We start from the raw sequence: 19296 nt of genomic DNA, 5'->3' as shown, positions 1-19296 counted from the left end.
GCTACTACACACCAGGATTTATTCCTATGATGATCATCAAGATAAACATTTCAAAAACACAGAACGTACTTCCACCTTCCTGGATGCAAAGCCCTTCTTTTATAAAACAGCAATAAAAAAGAAGCAAAAAGCTTCCCACCCTTTTAACCAATCCTGTGCAACCCTCCTCTCCAAACCACAACCCTGATAATTTTAACAGCTTGTGCCCGTGACTCAATACGTGGCCTTTGTAAAGGCATAGTAAACTTGTTCTTGACAGTCATGCTTATGATTTGTTTCATATGTGCCCAGACACAAGAGCAATTACCCAGGTTTCACTGAAGCACTCCATTTGAAAATTAACAACCACCTGTAACAATAGCTTTCCTTCCTTTACAACATTTCTATAAAGCAACAGTAAAGAGAAATATTTACAGGCTTAGGAAAATAGTGTCTCCTCATTAAAAACTCAGCTATAGAAAAGGATAATGGGAGCATAATGCTACACAGACTTTTCCAACTCCATTAGTGTGTCCCACACAAATTTAATTAAAATACCTTTATTTGAATAAAAGCAGTCAAAGACAGTAAGAGAGTCCTTTGTTTACTAGTCAAAACCATCCACAGTTTGGTGGCAGAGTAAATCTCCAAAAAAATTCCAGTCACAACTAACTAGAAGGTCGTTTTGAAATCTACACTCAGAGATACGTAAGTTCTTGGACAAGGGAAACAAAACTTCACATTCAAAAGCAAGAAGTATTCAGGGTTCTCAGTTTAATTCATGACACTAGGGGCTTTTATTTCCATATTTATAAAATTAAAGGTTACTATAGCATCTCCTTTACATATATTTACGAGTAAATGAAACAAGAGAGCTATACGGCTCAGTAAATTTAAATTGAAATTTGATTGTGGGACTCAGAGATGAAGTTTCAGTGCTACTCCCCCAAAATATGACAAGCTTTTATCTACTGATTATAGCCATTAATATGAAGGCCAGTTAGGAAGTCCAATATACCCTAAGGTTAACATTGGAATGAAGAGGTCTATTTTTTTCCCCCTAATTAACTTAGTTCCTTAGCTAATGTCTTCTAATTTACTGGAAAGGAATTAGGCAATTCTGAATGTCACCAGGAAAAATTTTATCATTCGAAATGCCTGTAAAGAACATCTCTGGCTGTGCAGCACCATGCAGGTACTGGTATCTTTGGTGGGTGCTGGCAAATCTGCACACCTTAACATAGTTCACAGAATCAGAAACTGCTAATTTCAGTTACTTTCAATAAATCAATGGCTTGGAAGAGGAAAAGATGTCGCACCAGAAATGATAGGATAATATGTTACTGCCAGGCATCTAAAAATCCATCAATCACGTAAAGACAAGATTTTGATGTAATTACTGACTTATCCTTTTTCTATTATTGTGAAATAGCTGGAGAGCGGAAAACAGAACCCTCTCTTTAAGAAAAGATTATATTATTGCAGTGCAGTTAAAAGAAAATACAGAAGACTAAAAGTATAAGTAGTAAATTCACATGACTTTTACATATTCCAATCCTGAGAAAAAAACCTAAATCTTCTGAGTTCATGAGAACAATTTAACCATGTGATTTCTTAGTAGAAAGGCATGGAAACTCTATCTGAAGTCTAGATGAACCAGCTTCAGGCTTTCAGATTAGCATATAGAGTTATTATTTTTGTCTTTATCTTTCATTGTCCTCCTCACTCCAGGTAGAATCAATCCCAGGTTTTTACTCCTGGGACACAACACATAAAGCTCTTCTTCTTTACAGCTTTAAGATAACTTCCACATACTGTAATTAATCATAAAATGACCAGATAAAGACAAACATTTCTCATTCTACTAGCTCATTCATACACCAAGTACAGCTAAGGCCTCTTTTAGTTGTCTTAAGGTTTGAGTTGAATCCTCATGATAATCATAGTGCTTTGATCCTACATAATATGTTCAAGCATGTCTGTGTCTGAAATATATTCGGTTAATATAATTAATGATTGTGGGGGAGCAGGATGAGAAACTTCTTGTCAAGAGAATGTGACTCAGATGTCTGAATGACCACTTAAGATTGCCAGCTGGAAATCTTTGGAAGGTAAAACAACATTGAGTAATTTTCTTCAGCTTAAAATTCTTGGTTATGTTATCATCTCAATCTCCTCATTTTAACAAAAATTAGGTTCATTCCAGTTCAGGTGCTTCTTCAAACCTCTTCAATTCACTCGTATAATCATTCCTCTCACTGTTATGAGGTTGCTCTTGGTCACTGAGTACATTAATTGATTTTACCTGCACCTTCTTCCTTCTCACCCTTAATATTTCTTTAGATGCATCTCCTCACATATAACTACAATGACTTCTACAGCAGCACAGACAATATAGCTGTAAACTTCAGGAAATGAGACAGCCATGCAAATTGCTGGAAACACCTTTATTTCAAAACCTTCTGGCAAGAGGTTACAGATATAGTTCAACACTTCATTTCTTTTGACATGCCCCCAGGACCACTGCTGTGTGTATCTAGTGACAGTATTTGAAACCTCCCATCCCAGCCATCTCCAAGGCTCTATTACACTATCTACACTGTTTGCATGAAAAAGAATATATTTTTTTTTTTTATCCTGGAAACAAGTATTCAGTGTTTGTATGAATGCAGATCTTTTGCTCAAAAGAGTAGGATGAATGACCAGTAAAATGTACTTTTACACCAGAAAAAGAAAGAGCTGGAAGTTAGGCTCTCAAGGCTTAGGAGGTCACTGATTGCATTCTTTATTCAGCAGGATCTACTTTTTTTCTATTTTTTTTAATGTAGAAAGAGTCTACTGCTAAAAATGTCAGTTTCTGCAGTTTCTGGTTACATTGTAATAGTATCCTGAATTATGCTTTCTTTCATACCCTGTTACCACCTCTTCCAAGTTAATAATAAAAAAAGACAACATTTTCCTGTTCTTTCTGCTCATCTCCAATTTACATACTCACATTCCCCCTCCAATATGGTAACTCCCACATCCTCTTTTATTTCATACAACTAAAATGGGATCATATATACCTACATTAATTTACATAATCTTAATTTTTCTGTTGGATATTTCACTGATGGAAACATACAATTGAAACTGGCTTTTTAAGAATGGAATACGTCCCTACCCTCTTCTTATAGTGCAATCATTCATTTCCATCTGAAGTGATCAATGATCAATTTATTGATTCTACAATGTTGAGAGGTTTACCTATGTGTATCTAAGTACTCTTCCCCAGCCCCAACTAGGAAAAGTCCTATGAAAAACATGAATATCTGTTTAAATCTCTTCAGTATGAGAGGCAGGGAGGTGTATACAGGACTCCATTGCTATAGCAATAAACAAGCAATAAAAATATTTCCCTTGAGCAACCATGGTACACTTTAAGTGCAGAAGCCAAAGGAAGAATATTAGAATGAATACTGACCAATTAATTAAGGATAAACATATCAGGAAAAAAAAATACTTGAACTTTCCAGCATGCTGATGACAATTTGAAGAAACAACAAGTAAAAAGCTACTTAGAGGGGAAGAGAATGAATCATCTGAAATTTGCAATGGATTTAGTGAAGTGCATAGTCCCAAGGGCTAAAGAGATGTGAAGAGAGATAGCAAGGTTGACTGTGAAAATGAAAGAACTGGACACTGAAGTGTGCCATGGGAATATTGAGGCAAATTCTTTTAGCAACTACTAAATAATAGAAATAAAAAAAAAAAAAAAAAAAAACAAAAAAACACCACAACACAAACTGTAAGCCTGTTACTTCATTTACATTTTTGATATGGTTCTGAAGAAAGAAAGCAAAAAAAAAAAAAACAAAACAAAGAATCCCACAAACAAAAAAGCTTGAGAAAAGTCCACATGAACAGCGAAAACATTCCCAGAATCTAAGCTTGAAAGAGCTGCTGCAAAGTGGAAAGGATCTTTCCATTAGCCAAAAAAAAAAAAAAAGAAAATGAAAAGTCATTATGTGAGGGGGATAATCCCTCCGCGTGATAATGTTTGTTCTGCATCCAAACCGTTGGATTCCTTCTCTCAGAGGCAAAAATACATATTGCTTTAAACTCTTACTCAGAAATAAAGATATGCTGTGCAAGATTTCAATGTTCAGTTATCCAGGACAAGCACCCATCAACATGGATGATCTTACTCATAAATCCTGTTAAATTACACCTTCAGAGAACTCTCTTCTCTCTGCTGTCATTTCCTTGTTTCCACATGGATGCCAGCTCCTCCTCTTCCTCCTCTCTCCCATCCTGCGCAAGGCCAGAGGTCCCCTTCTCACTCTCCCTGACCCTCCTATATCTGTCAGTCATGTATTCGCTCCCAAATAGGGGTCACTAAAGAGAGTGAAACTCCTCTCCCCTGTGAATGTCAAGGCTTCCTTATGCTCAGATATCCTGTTTTCCTAATCTTCCAAATGAACAGCTGGGAAAAGGTGTTGCTATGGAGGGTATTGCCAGTGAATAATCTTTTTAAAGTAAATAAATTAAAGGTAAATAATTATTTCTAAATCATGTTTGAAAACTTCAAATTGAAAAGTATTTCAGTGGCTATTATTCTGGCCAATCTTTACTGCATTGTACTAGTTCTGGTGGAGAAAGAGACTCGCACACTCCTGAGGAATTCGCTCCTTCAGCAGAAGCGTAAGCGGGAAATGTCAAGGAGGCTCAGAGATGTGGCATCACTTCAGCCAACAGCATGAGGAAAGCAGCAGCTACTTCAACACTGCAGCTCCAGTGTCCACATTTCAAAGGAAATGTTAAACACCCAGGACAGATCTGCAGAAATTACTGAGTCTGGGAAGCATGCTTTACAGTGGGAGACTGAAGAGATTCAGTCTACTCTGTCTATAGAAAAGAAGGTTAAGTCTAATAAATTTTAAATAAGGATAAAACTTCTGATAGTCAACTCTTTCAGTGAGCAGAAAAGTAGCAGAGGGAGGTCTGCTAACCAGAATCTAAACCAAAACAATCAGAAAACAAGGGAAACACTTTTCTTAAACTAGTGAAAACAACTGAACTTATTAGAGTAATCTCCCTTGGGATGTGGTAGTTCAGATTAAATGTTTACAAGTCCCCATGAGAGAGCTTTCTAAAAGATATACAATAGCTGAAAGAACTCAAAAGCTTAATTTGAAAATAAAAATGTGATATTCTGTGGCTTATGTTACATAATAAATCAAAATATTCTGGCCCTAAATCTTTGACTCTGAATTCAATGAATGTTTGTGAAGTTTTGAAAAAATATTTGCATAGGTAACAAAGCAACAGCATAAACCTGAAAATAAACCTGAGCAGAAAACCAAGTACAATCTCAGCAGTGATACATCACTGTGAGGAGGTGACTGCATGAGCATGGGGAAGTATACAGAAGGCTTCATGGACATTTCCATCTCATCTGCATGAAGGGTTCATACAGCTTGACCACAGAAAACAAAAGAAGGACATATGTTGAATAACCCAAAACTTAGAATAAAAGCAGATGGAACTATCAGTTGTCTCTGTATCACAGAGTCTGTATGATTAGACAATACCATGACTCCAGAAAGGAAGTATCCCAAGGAAAGAAAACTAAGCAGTATAGACTTAGTTTCTTAATTCCTCCCTCACTCTGAAATCTGCATTTTCTAATATTTAAAGTAATATCTTTTTTAAGATAGCCGGTAGAAAAATTCAGATACTCTGAAGACTCCAGGTTAAAATCATTTACATGGTTTGAATTACATAAATCATTTCACACAAAACCAATTCACATCATCATCAAAATTTGCATTTTATACACATTATTATGAAAATAAGTTTACAGAATAACTGCTCAAAAACTTTTATTTGTTTATGATTTTATAATTCACTACCGCAAATGATTTTTGTGATGTTTATCTGACACAGTTTTTGATGTTTCATATCTTAAGTTTTTTCTTCCTTTTTTATTTTTTTTAGCCAGCCTATCCCTTATTCCCATTGCAATAAATAGTCACTCTGATTTACAATTCCTTTCACCCAACTGAACAGGATTTTTTATATATATATATATATATATGAAATAAAAAATAAACTAAATAGAAGTTCATATTTTGTAGATTTTTTTGAACTTTTTTTTTTTTAATTTATAATTGTGTTTACAATTTAGTGTGACATTGACTGTGAAAAGATGAAAATAAGATGCAAATATAACCTTTAAAGACATAAGCAGCCATTTCTGTCAGTTTTCTACATAAATAATAGGACTGGATATTTAAAAGGACAAGTTATACTACGGAGATTTAAAAAACAAGGTTGAACATCATTCTGTCTTTAGACAGATACTACCACTTTCCCTTTCTTAAAGACTTTACAAAGGGCTGTATACACACTCAGATGTCTGATGTCTCAGATGCATTAGATGTCCAGTGCCTATTTCTCTTGCAGCCTGCATTTCAACTAATTTTGAATGTCTATTATTAGTTCTCTAATTAAAAGATTTTATATAATCTGATTACTCTCACAAACAAAATGGTCAAGCTCCTCTTAAAGTTGTCCGATTTGTTTTTAGCTTCTACTAAAAGCAGCTGAAAAACATGTTAGACTGAAAATTAAAATTAAGGTATCCTACAAGTTCAGTAAATTTCTCTGATACAATTTTTATGGATTACACTACATGGAAAGTGATAACTTTGTACTTTTGCTTTCAGTATGTGCACATAAAGAAATTTAATAAAATCTCAATTTATCATTCTTTAAGGCAGCAGTTATCAAATGTTAGCGTCACTTCTTTCTTTTGTGCAATTCTCTGGACTCAACTGTCCCCATCTACTCACCTCTACACCAGAGCACCCTCACCTTCATCCCATACCACCTCTCAGTCATTCCTCCCATGGAATTATTAATCGTCTATCACATTCTCCCTTTTCCCCCGAAAAGACTTTGCCCCCCACTTTAAAATGTCTCTAAACCAAGGTGTGGTCCCCTTAGGCCTTCAGGGACTTAGCTAGGTAGGGAGCTGAAGAGTCCCAGAAGCCCTTCCTAATTTGTATGTTCTCACTCTTGCAGACCAACTTACTCCAAAAAGTTCCCTTGCTACAGGTGACGTACATTTCATTAACAGGGATACCAGGATCCCTTCCCGTGTCTCCGAAGACGTCTCTCTGCAGTTCCTGTCAAATCTACATGAGTGTTGCTTTTCCCACACCCCCCAGAGCTGCTGCACCAGGGAATGGCATGATGGAGGAGAGGGCAAGAGATCTACAAGAGAGGGGAAGGAGAGGAACCAGGGTGTTGTTCTGAAAAAGCCTCCCCAGGACTGGAGAACCCCTACCTTGCAGGGTAGGACATGGCTGTAATTTAAGTGAACGGTCACCTCCTGAAGGTCCAGTGTGCCACTTCAGCAACAACAAATTCATGAAAAGTTAAAAACTCATTATGACCAGGCCAGGATTATTCCCTACAAGAAGGAATTAATTCTAAAGAGGTGTTTTGTTTTGTTTTTTTTTTTTTTTTTAGTTTAACAGTATATTTGCTTTTTCTATACTGCTGCAGAGTTAGGAAGGTGACATTCCATAGCACACCTCCAAATTCCCCATCACACTTGAGTGGCATGGTGCCCCTCTTACCTCTCACGTGGACTCTAAGGCTCAGTGTGTGCAAGTTCTTAGGACACTGTTCCCCTCCCTTTCCCTGACAGAGACTAAGAACAGAAAAGAAAGCTTGGTCTAACGTTTCCAGACTGAGAAAGAAATGGGCAAAACCAGTCTATTTCGACAGAGGTGGGATGTTTAGTTTATATAGAGGAAAAAAAACAGCTCTCCATAGAGGAGCAGATTTTTTATGTTTTTGTTTTTTTTTTTTTTTTTTGCATGGTTTCCTGCTGCCTTGATCCTGAATAATCTGTAGCCAACTGTGTTCATCAGTCTGTGCTCGTCAAGCTGACATGCCCTTCTCTGCAGGTAGTCATTCCAGCAAACATTATCCAACTATTTTGGAAAGGCAATAATATTAAGAAAGCATTGGCAAGGAGTCTTTTTTTGATCATGATAATGCTTATTAAATCTGATACACTGGTTGAATACACACATTTTTATTACTCATCTAAGGAACTGTATTATCATGCATATAAATATTCAAGTTCTGCTCTTTACCAAGTGCTTGGACTATGCTGAAAGAAATAAAATAATTCTAGGTAAAAACCTTCAAAGTACTGGGCTACTCAAATGAATAGACCCAGGATTTAAATTGTAAGAGCACTAAGTCTGTTCATCAAATACAGGTGGGGTAGAGGTAGAGAGAGTTGAGTATTTTGGCCACCAGCCACAGTACACCTGGCAATGAAAAATGCAACCCGTAGTAAAATGTGATTTATATCATTGACAGTGATTAATTTTAATCAGTTTTAATAATCGTAGCATTAGGAAGTTAAATTCCATATCTTTACTACCAATGTAAGTGGGCATGTATTATATTCATAAAAAAAAATACATAGGTCCTGAGGGACATGAGCCAGAAAACAAGAGGGAAGACCATCCAGACTCCATTTCAACATTAAAAAATGCCTAAATGATACATTGTAATGCTATCTGAAACTATGATTTTAGATATGTAATTCCCAACTATTACTGGAAGAAAAATTAATATTTTCAGGAACCTAACATTTAGGTTTATCTAAAAAGATTTCTTAATATCCAAGGCACATTTGAATAAATATCTTGACAATGCTCTTCACATTTTGTCGTTAGCAACTCATCCTGCATTCACTTCATTGTGGAATAGGCAAATGGAGGCCTAACTTGAATGTCATCCACCCAGTGACAAGTCCTGTCAGCACTTTGTGAGAGAGGATTCCTTCTCTGAGAATTACAAATCCAAACAGAAAGGACAAATTGGGAAAGAGAAAATTACAGTAAAATTGTTTACTCTTCAGAGTCACATTAGAGGTAAACCATAGGAGATCTTAGATCCTGCCAATACTTAAGGTATTCACCTCTGGTTTCTGGCAAGTCTCACAGGATCATATTTGTTGACATACTTGGAGGTCTGATGTTGCAAAGAGATGCCTCCTGACAATTTCAGAACTTTGTAGTCTACTCCTCAATAAACCTGTTAAGCAACTAGATACTTTTAACACCTCTCTAAAAGGAAAAGAATATAATACTCTAATTCTGGATGTCTGTGACTCCACTCCCCATCTAAATCATTAAGAGCATTTTTTCACACAGGTATCGCAAGGACAAAATGCTTTAAACTGGGTAAATTATCCAAATTCTATATTAGCAGAAGCAATGCTCTCTTACTTTAAACAGATCATTAAGGAACACATCCAAAGGCTCAGAAACTCCTTGCATTCTATCTTCATTAAGATCCAAATATCTGAGACCTACTTAATCCAAGCAATGGATAGCTTTGGTATGTTTGCTTGTCTCTCCTGCTCTCCTCCCCTCCCCAGGCCTGAAGGGGTATTTGTATGTGCAAACAGCTTCACTGGAAGCCGCTGCTCGCTGGGCAAGACCTAAGAAAAAGCAGCAGTTAGCAAGGAGATTTGCACATGGAATCACATAAGAGGAAAAAAGTATGTTTCCAAACTTGTTTTGCTCTTTATTTAGGAGTGAGGAAGGATCAGTAGCAGACATGACCTAAACATTTTGGCTTTATTTTCCCAGGTTACTGGATGGAGACTTGAGATAACGCTTATTATTCAGGCCTAGAAATACCAGACCTGCTCAGTACCACTGAAGATGTGAAAGAGAGGTTACATGGATATTCACTTTTATATATCAAAAGGAGTACTCAAAGTCTATGTAAGTAGCTCTGGCAGTGGAACAGACATTGACCCTCTTTGAGATTCAGAAGAGAGGAGGCACAGAAGAACAAAAAATCTCAGTACGTTTTGGGATGTTGGTGCACTCTTCTGTAACAGAAGACAACTACGTAAGGGAAAAGGCACATATATACACAGTTTTGTCTTTGCCCTGCCTACCAACTATATCTCCACATAGCCCATTCAGAAGTTGGTTATGTTTCTCCTTTTTTATGACAACGCATTTTATGAAACATTTCGGCTGTATCTATGCTATTCTTGGGCTAGGGCAATGTGCTGTGCTGTACTCTGAGATGTTTTTAAACTGAGAGAAGTATTTTTCCCTTATAGAAAGTTCCTTATTTTGATATGATCTGGAACACCAGCAAGTGTTGCCATAAGCTACTGTAAAGCACTGTGTGAGCTGCTATGAAGAAATCTAACTCCCCAATCCCAGCCAGACTGGTACAGCTGCACAAGTCGTCCACTGCATTTCCTTTCTGGCAATACTCGTTGCTGTCTCACTCCCTGGCCTGTCTTAGAACATCCCCAGAATTTTACCCTGAGATTGGTTTGCAACCCCACAGTACTAAGAGACAATCAAAACAGCATCATAACTCAATTTTAAAAACAGATAATAGCTAGACTTCAGTTAAGTTAAAACCAAACAATATCAAAATCTTTAATATCCAGGGACTGGACAGATTAAAATCACATGCACTCTGTGACAAAATCTATTCCCTTATATTGTCTACTGCCAGAATGAAGGAATTCAGTATCTATAGTGAGTGACTTATTAAAAATTACCAGTGATTTTTTTAAAAAATCAATTCTTGCTGATAATTTCAAAAAACACTCATTAAAAAGCTATACTGGCAAAATAAAGCTAGTCTAATAGGATCCTGGAAGAATCAATCACTATAATCATCTGCTGCCATAAACTCTATGGGAAGATTACAAATGTGATGCTTCAAAGGAGGGGAAAATTCTTTTAAAATATAATTTGAACTTTACTTCTGAAATATCATGACCGTCATGATCCATCACCCACCATCACTGCCCAGACTTACAATAAATCAAAGCTATGATTCAATGGTTACAATCAATCACGTGAGAGCAAATGGTGGGAATCGTACTGTCATGTACAGTACATGTATTTCAGATTATACATGATAGACCACTTTAGTAAATGGCAAACAAAAAGCTGAAAGTGAATGTGCAGGACTCATGAAACCTTATACAACAACTAATTAAAGCAAACAGACTAAAAGACAGAAAACCACCACAGACGTTCAGTTGAAGAAAAGCTACATTTCCTGGGGTGCATGGGAGAGAGGGTGATTATTTACACATTGGAAGTTAAAAGCTTACTCAAAAGAGATGTTATACTCCACTCTATCAGAGGAAGTCAACGACCCTGGAAGAAGTTTAAGCTGTGAAGGAGTTATTCGGGTAGAAAAAATGAGCAACTACCTGAACATCATTGGCAGCTGTTTTGCAGGAAGCTCAGAAAGGGAAGGTTCTGGGGACAGAATTTATATGGGAACCAAGATATTTATGCGTTTTTCAACTTGTAAGAAAGATCCACTCCAGGCTATTCATACTTACAAACAAGAATTCAGTTAAGTAACAGTCCACATCAGGTCTATAATACAGTTTCAGTCTAAGAAAAACCTATTCCAAAATAAAATCTCCCTATGGATGATAAAAAAAATTCCAGAAGTGTGCAATATCACATTAGATACTTTTATAAGCTACTCCAGAGATTAATTTTTTTTTACCAGTATTTGTATATCCACAACCATGTATCTTGCTACCAGAAAGCATTCTGACAGTCTTAGTTGCTGTAAGAAATAATCAACCTTTTACTTCTTATTGGATAGTTACCAAAGACAAGTTGCTTTAGTCAAATACCTTATGCAAAGACTTTATCTTTTTTATCAGGGTGGATGATTTTACACTTGCACTTTCAAAAAATAAATCCAAATTGAATAATTGGAATAAATCTTCTTCACAGTCTGCTCATATATTTCATGCAATCTATCTGAAGTCTTGTACCTCCATGCAATAAATTGTGAGAAACAAATCATGAAGCACCATTTCAGAGCAAGGTAGTATGTAGTCTAGCCTTCATTCACCATACAGGCTGATATTTTAATACAGAAATAGTTTTCATTTCCTGTGAGGAATTAGAATGGCTTTTCTCCAGTAAACCATAGATGCCTATTAAACAAAGTTATGGTGAGAAACAGAATACGGACATTTAAATTCACTGTCAAGAGTTCTCATTTATAGCAATTTCCAGTTTAAAGGAAATGAATATCCAGGAAAGTATTTAAAATTAATCCTTCCCATCTGAAGTAGCACTAAAATTCAGTTAGGAGTGAAATATGATTATTTCATTTCTAATCGTCATCTAGAATAAAAAAGACTCAATTGTGTATTTATTTGGCAGTAGCTCACTAGGCAGACAAAGGTGTCAAAGTCCTTAACAGAGTTCTAAAATTCCAATTTCAGCTTTGCTGCTTTCCTTCATAAACTATACATCAGTGGTAATCATGGTGACAGCCTAGTTATTCTACACTTTTTCTTCGAATTCCAAGTATAAATATCAGCGAGGAGCACTACTATATTTTAAGGTAGAAAGGCATTGCACACCCTCTGTCTGCATAAAGGTCATCATACCTCTTCCTTTTCTAATGCAAAATGAGACATTTGAGCACAGACAAAATACACAGTTAAACATAATGAGAAGGCTAAATGCCATTTTAAGCCTGTTTCAAATTACTGTACACAATAAGCATTAATATTAATAGGACTTGGGGGAATCCAGCAAAATGATGACTTGAGCCTGGACCACCCATCGTCTTGGGAAGGGCTGTCCTGGAAAAATTGTGCTTGTCATTTTGACTAGCGTGTGACTGTAAGAAAACTTGTTATCCAAAGTGATACATGCTTGTAAAATTGCTTTAAGTGAATTGGCATTTTCTAATAAGACATTTTACTCCAAACAAGCCTTAACATTTCTGACCTGCCCGAATGCTAATCTGTCCTCCTGTATCTTTCCCATGTGGTCTTACTACATCCCCTCTTCTCTGGCTGAACCACAGAAGCAGAGTTCCATTTTATTTCCCAGGTACTTTAATATCTGTACACTGGGTCAGTCAAAAGGTTGTTGTTCCTGTCTTCATAACATTTTTATTGTTTGTTGTTTCCTTTCTATCCTGTCAACACTGTGATATAGTCTCTTATTTTTGACATTGAATACATATTCTTTCGAGCTTTCCTAACAGTCACCGCACTTTTTCCAGTTCACACAAACCGCTGGTTATCTTCCTGCTGTGTTGTTTAGACTGTATCACCCCTGTGAGTCTATTAGTTCAAGCTCAGAGCAGTCCTTCCTCACACTGTTCCCTCCCCACTTTCCACGCTACTCTTCTACAGATTACATGTTACCCTGACCATGCTTCACCAAAAAAAGTGAATTCTATCCACCAATTTGCAAGTTCCTAACATCTACCCACCTGTATATTTTGTTACACTTTTAGGAACTTCAAGTAAAATTTTATCCCATCAGGCCACAACACTTTTCTGACACGATCCTCACTTACAAAAAAAGCCAGCATCCACCATGAAGTGGTGGAAAAAATGCCACCATTAATTACAGACACAGATGCACACAAAAGGAGAAAATTAATACATTCTCATGTATTTCATTTATTTATACCTATACACACATGCGCTCTCTCTTCCCCCATTTTTATGTTACTTTAAGAAGTTCAAAAGAAAGTCTGATAACAGTAACTAAATGCCTGGGAACCTGGCAGAAATTTGAGACGAACAAAAGCTACTGTCACACCTAATGCATAGTGTGTCACGTTTCAGCTGTTCTCAGCGGGTACCATTTCCCCTCCTACTTGTAGCACTGCACAGAAAGATGCCTGAACTATCTTGGATCCCCAAAATAGCCCAGCACACTCCTGTTAGCCTTTGCCACCCTCGGCAGCGCGAAGCTCGCAATGGTTTTGCACCACAGTGTTTAGACCCACCCTTAGCAAGGTGTAAACTCAGTAATGATGCACTCAAGAGTGCATCCAATTTTAAGACTCAGTGAATTTCATGTGGAGGTGGAACAAAGCTTATTTAACTAATCAGATCTGCCTTAAATTCACTGAATTAAGTGATTCTGTGAGATACTAGCTTTTCAAAGCTTACACATATCCACTTTGAAAAATAGCACAGCAATATGAAAAATAAAGTCCTCATTTTTAAACCTATGCTGTACAGTATCAAAAGATATCTCTCTGCTAAGCAAAAAAAAAAAAAAAAACCACCAACCTCAATACCTTTAACCTGCCCTCAGACACAGTGATTCTTTCATTGTCTTTCCTATTTTAGATGGAACAGGAAAAATAACAGGTAAACTGGACCACTTGAAAGAACTAACTATTGTCTGCTTTTTACCTTACTGACTTCAGCTCAGCGTGCAACTTCAAGTGGATTGTTCCTGAAAATGGCCCTATTCTGACAAACTACTGGAAGGAAATCTTTTCCCTAAGAACAATACATTCAGTGTAGATACAACACCAAGCTGCTCTGTTTCTCGGGTTGCTCTGTAGACAGCCACAGTCCACAACAACCTCAAGCTCACCAAGTAATTAACTCCCTTCTTGTAAAATCAAATATGAATCTATTTGCAATCCTAGTCCAGGAATATCGCTACTGACATATCTGGCCCCATGTTTCATTTATACCTTTAATTATTTAAGAACAAATGTATGGGTACATCAGAGCTCACCACTAATGTGAGCCTTCTTAATAAGGCCCCTTAACAGTTGTTTTTTAAGCTATTTCTCCTTAAAAGCTTTATTTATATGGAAAAGCCTTCCACAGTCCAGGAACTTTGCAACTAGTTAATGATTCGAACTGTAGCATTTATGCCACCCTTGTCACCATCATCTGGTCCAGCATTCATGAAGTAAATTCCTTCCACTGACTAAAACATAATCCCGAAGATTCCAATAGTAGCTTGCACTTAGCTCTACAGTTTCCATTGATTTTAATGAGAATTGTACATTCAAAAATATAGGCAGAGGTTTGGAAATTCGGAGCTAACATCACATGTCTGACCACACCCACTCTTACTGCTGGCTGCAAAACAGCCTGTAAGCACGTAACAACTTCTCAGTAATCCTAGAAACACCCGCTCTAAAATGCATGGTCATAAAGATAAATATGACCATCCTAAAGGATTCAGTAAACAACAGTAACACAAATAAAATTCTATTAACCCTTCAGTGCAACATGTTGCATGGGCTTCCTAAGTAAATTGTTTTACAGCCTCCATCCTTTCCTCCCCATCATTCCACTAGCTCAGGCTCCACATCCTTCAACCTCAGCCACCTCGCAGGTGCAGACTAGTGCTCCCTCAGCATATGGCAGACACACAGAGACCACATCAATCTTCTCTTTCTCTAAAATCAGGTCAGACCTAATAGAAAAATACCAGTTTTGCACTCTCTACAGTACCGAATTACTTTGCAATGCCTTTGGAAGAGGCAATATCATTTCAAGAACAGGGAGACAGTGTTATGCGGTCCCCTCTCCCGGCACACCTACACGCACACGCTCCCCGCTGGACGCACTCCGCTTCCGTGTGGGACTGCCATGCTTCCAACGTGCTGCATGCGGAGCAGGAGCTCAGAAGGATTCCTTCATCTTTATTATTTTTATGCCCTGTCATGGTAATCAGGGAAGGCAGAAACCCAGGAGAAAGGAAAAAAAGGCAATACATGCAACTCCTGCCAGATTAATTTCCTTTTAGGTTGGTGGAGAGTTTAAAAAAAAAAATTAAACAAGCATGATTCATTTCCCATTATTCACTGTGAGATCCATTCAATTACTGCTCTAACAGTACATTGGAGCAAGGATAGCTCTCAGACACAAGGAAAGGTCAGTCTGACCTCTACTTCTAAACTCTGCCTAACACTTGCTTCTAGATCATTCTCTTCCAAATGCAACAACAGAGAACAAACACACAAGTCCTAATGCAACCTTGCAGCTGAGGACCCAGTCAGGTAAGAGAGAAGCTGTGGATTAAAAAAAAAAAAAATAAATTATAGAGAGTATTTGTATCATATTTACTGTTGGAAATAAACTTGATTTGAGGAGCTTGGCTCCAGACACAAAACAACCTTTCCAGTTTCCTAGCTTGCTTAAATACAACGATTTGTTCTGTGCACAATACAAACAATTAGTATACAAACTAATTGAATACTAATTATACAATAGTATATTGTATACTAAATTTTATACAAGCTAATTATGCCTATGGGTAGCCTCAACAGTAGCATGTAGCGTGGAGAACTAACAGAAGAAAGAAACTAGCAAAATATGATGCGAAAGGGGAAAAAAAAGCAATTTTATTTTCTAGTTGCCTCAACTCTAGAAGAAACATACCCTGTGGTGGATCTTCCCACATTGGAAGGGGCTGAGGGGAGAAGTCTCTTGCAGCAAGTCTTTTACATCAGTTTAGGTCAGAGGCTTAGGGGTCAACCTCTGAACAAACTAAGACAGACAGAAATGTGGGCAGAGGACCATGGATATTATGTCTCAGAGGGAAGCAGAGAGCAGATACACCACAGTACCAAACAATGTACTTGCAATTTTGCATTTGTCTTATAAGTGCTCATATCTTCCTGTCTTAGAGCAAGGGGGTGTGCTACAAAAAGAAAGGTCAAGTTGATCAGTGATGAACCATCATAGATATCTGTGGATAAAGACTGAAGTGTGAAGACAAAAACCATTCTAACCTTATGAACTTTAGTTTCTGAAGCCATCTCCAACCCCCACCAGCACAGCCTCCTCTTTCTTTAGCAAGCCCTGTCCTTGTCTTGACCCCTGCCCCTCCCTGGTTTCCTGGCCACCCCACCCTGCCTCCTGGTCCTGCTCCACTTTATATTCCCACTCTCACTGACATCCTAACCCAGCTCTGTCCTATAGCCTATCAAGACTCTCAAGTCTAAATAGAGAACTAAGATAGGTACTGTTACCTCACTATAAAATAACTTTGCTTCTCAAGGAAAGAGAGTGGTTGTGTTAGCATGATAGATCATACCAAAAACAGACATGAAGCCCTTATCCAGCTCCGAACTTCCACCGTGCTAGTCATGGTTAATTTTGTAGGTCTAGTAAGAAGCCCATTGGTATTTAATTTCATCTCTCTCTATATATATTAGATTAAATTTATAATTGTTTGACAGCATTTACATTTTGGACAGTACAAGATGTAAGAACAACGCTGACTTCAAACAGAAGCAGATGACAAGCACGTACCATTTGACATCTACAAATGATACACATTGTTTTGTAAGCTCTGCCCTGATCTCTTTTCATGCAAGCGTGCCAGTTCTCCTTTGAAGTTAACAGACAGCCCCCTACAGAATCCACTTCAAGCAATTGGAGGGAAAGCTCCTGTGTTTTGACAAGATCATGTGTATAAGTTGTCTTGTATAAAAAGTCTTAAACAGCTGTATTGAAAGTATCTTGTCTATAAGGTTACATGACTCACCAACTTTCCTGAGCACACAATGCAGCAGTTTCTCAATGTGCAATTGGACTAAAACAAAAATTGAAAAATCCTTTCTGCACTGTACAAAACGGGAGTCTCTATTATCAGATGCAGCTCTTCAGCTCAGAGGCCGAGCAGGTTGTGACTGACTGAGTGTTTAACAGGAAATGGCACTTGATTGTCTAGTCTGAAGGGCTGCAGCGTGAAGCAGCCAAAATTCTCCCCTCATAAGACAAAACCCATCAACTCCATTACACAGCACTCTCCTCCAGTTCAAAGGACCAAAGCCTCACTGAGTTTATCAGAACGCCTCTTCTGCTTGGCAGGCTGGGATAGAAACCAGCATACGTATATTAGAGACTATTGACAGTTCCAGGGAAATCTAAACAACAAACAATTTAACCTAAAATGATATTTAAGGGCTCTAGCATTCCCCAAGCATTTAACCACAGTTTGGTTCTTAAATTATTAATATTGCAAAGGACATTTGCACAACAATTTTATCTGATTTAAAAGGCAAGCTGCATTCTTCTGCTACTGATGATTCCCTCCCCTGTAGTTACACTTCTGTATTTTGACACAATCATTATTTTAACTCTAACCAATGGTGCCACTAAGTAACATCCAAGTGAGGAATATGTAACAGCAACCACTAGTTATATCAGCACAAAACTTTGTAAAAGGGTTAAAGAAATTATTTTCTTTCACGTTTCAACCCATTTTAATGCTTCAACCCACTTAGACTTGCTCTTGATCTTGAGTTCCACATTAACCCACTGTGTCAAAGTGCAGCCGTGGCATCGTGCTACACTGTAGTCCAACATTAGAGAAAACTACTGAGTTTCAAGTGACTGTTTTAAACGTCATGGCTTCCATCAGTGCTCCTTAAATGTCAGACAGAAAAAACAAAGATGACAGCATTTAAAGATTAAAGATTTTCACTTACTCTCTGAATAAATACAGCACAAAAAGCTCTGACATAAGCTGCTACAGTGCTGTTCTCCATGCTTCAGGTTTGACCCACAAGGCTCATTTTGTAGGTAAGTACAGAGTTCATTTATTCAGCTAAGAGTCAAATATACACTTAGTTCTAGTTTAATTTCCAGTATGAGTATTTTTACTAAAAGCAAAAGTCACATATATATAATTAAACCAATGTCATGTACTTCAAATATTGGTGTTCACCACTGCCATGTAAGGACAAGAAGCTTGCCAATACATAATAGTATGTTTAGTGCTGCAAGTCAAAATTTAAAAAGCATTCATGCATCTAAGAGTCTGTATCTTGTTTCTAAAAATACTTACTCAGACAAGATACTTGGATATTTGAAGACTATGGAATTTTCTAATACACACAAGTTGTTTCAAGGAGTCAGAGTTAGCAGAGTCAGCAATCCACCTCAGTTGTAAAAACTGCTATAAACAATTGCGTAAGCTGTTCTAAACTTGCCTAATTATCAGAAGATTCCTGCACACTATTTGTATGAATCCAAGATAGAGTAAATGCTTAACCCGAGGTTTTCATAGTCCACCTAAAGTCAGTATCTATTAGTAAGTTGAATGTAAACAACTGAAACTAATGAAAACGAGAAAAGGAAAAAAGAATAATCAAATAACCACTCTGAAATCAGCAACAGCAAAAAATTCAAATGTAACTGTACATATTTACAGACCCTCAAGTATTTTTAGTATTAGAACCAAAAAGTGCTGAAAGTAAATTGAGAAGGTTTTCAACTTCTTAGACACAAGCAAAATATATTAAGACTTTACTGGATTACTTGCACAGCACTGCATCACAGACTAGGTCTCTACATGTTACTGGTTTGTTTAGTTCAACTGCTTCAAAGACAAACCAATGGTAGAAGTTTTGGTCCAGATGGACCCACAGCTAAACAAACAGACGAACAAACAGAATCACCTTCTATGTTTGGAACAATCTTAG

General features: G+C 37.3%; 1 protein-coding gene across 5 annotated transcripts in view; it reads right to left on the bottom strand.

The window, feature by feature from the left end:
- Positions 1-19296, bottom strand: part of GRID1 (glutamate ionotropic receptor delta type subunit 1) — a 546772-nt gene that overhangs the window by 253465 nt on the left and 274011 nt on the right. The window lies entirely within an intron of this gene.

Source organism: Tyto alba, unplaced genomic scaffold, assembly GCF_018691265.1.
Source record: "Tyto alba isolate M040663 unplaced genomic scaffold, T.alba_DEE_v4.0 Super-Scaffold_1, whole genome shotgun sequence".
NCBI classification, from domain to species: domain Eukaryota; kingdom Metazoa; phylum Chordata; class Aves; order Strigiformes; family Tytonidae; genus Tyto; species Tyto alba.
The sequence above is the reverse complement of the archived record's forward strand: the minus strand, read 5'-3'. Positions and strand labels throughout refer to the sequence as shown.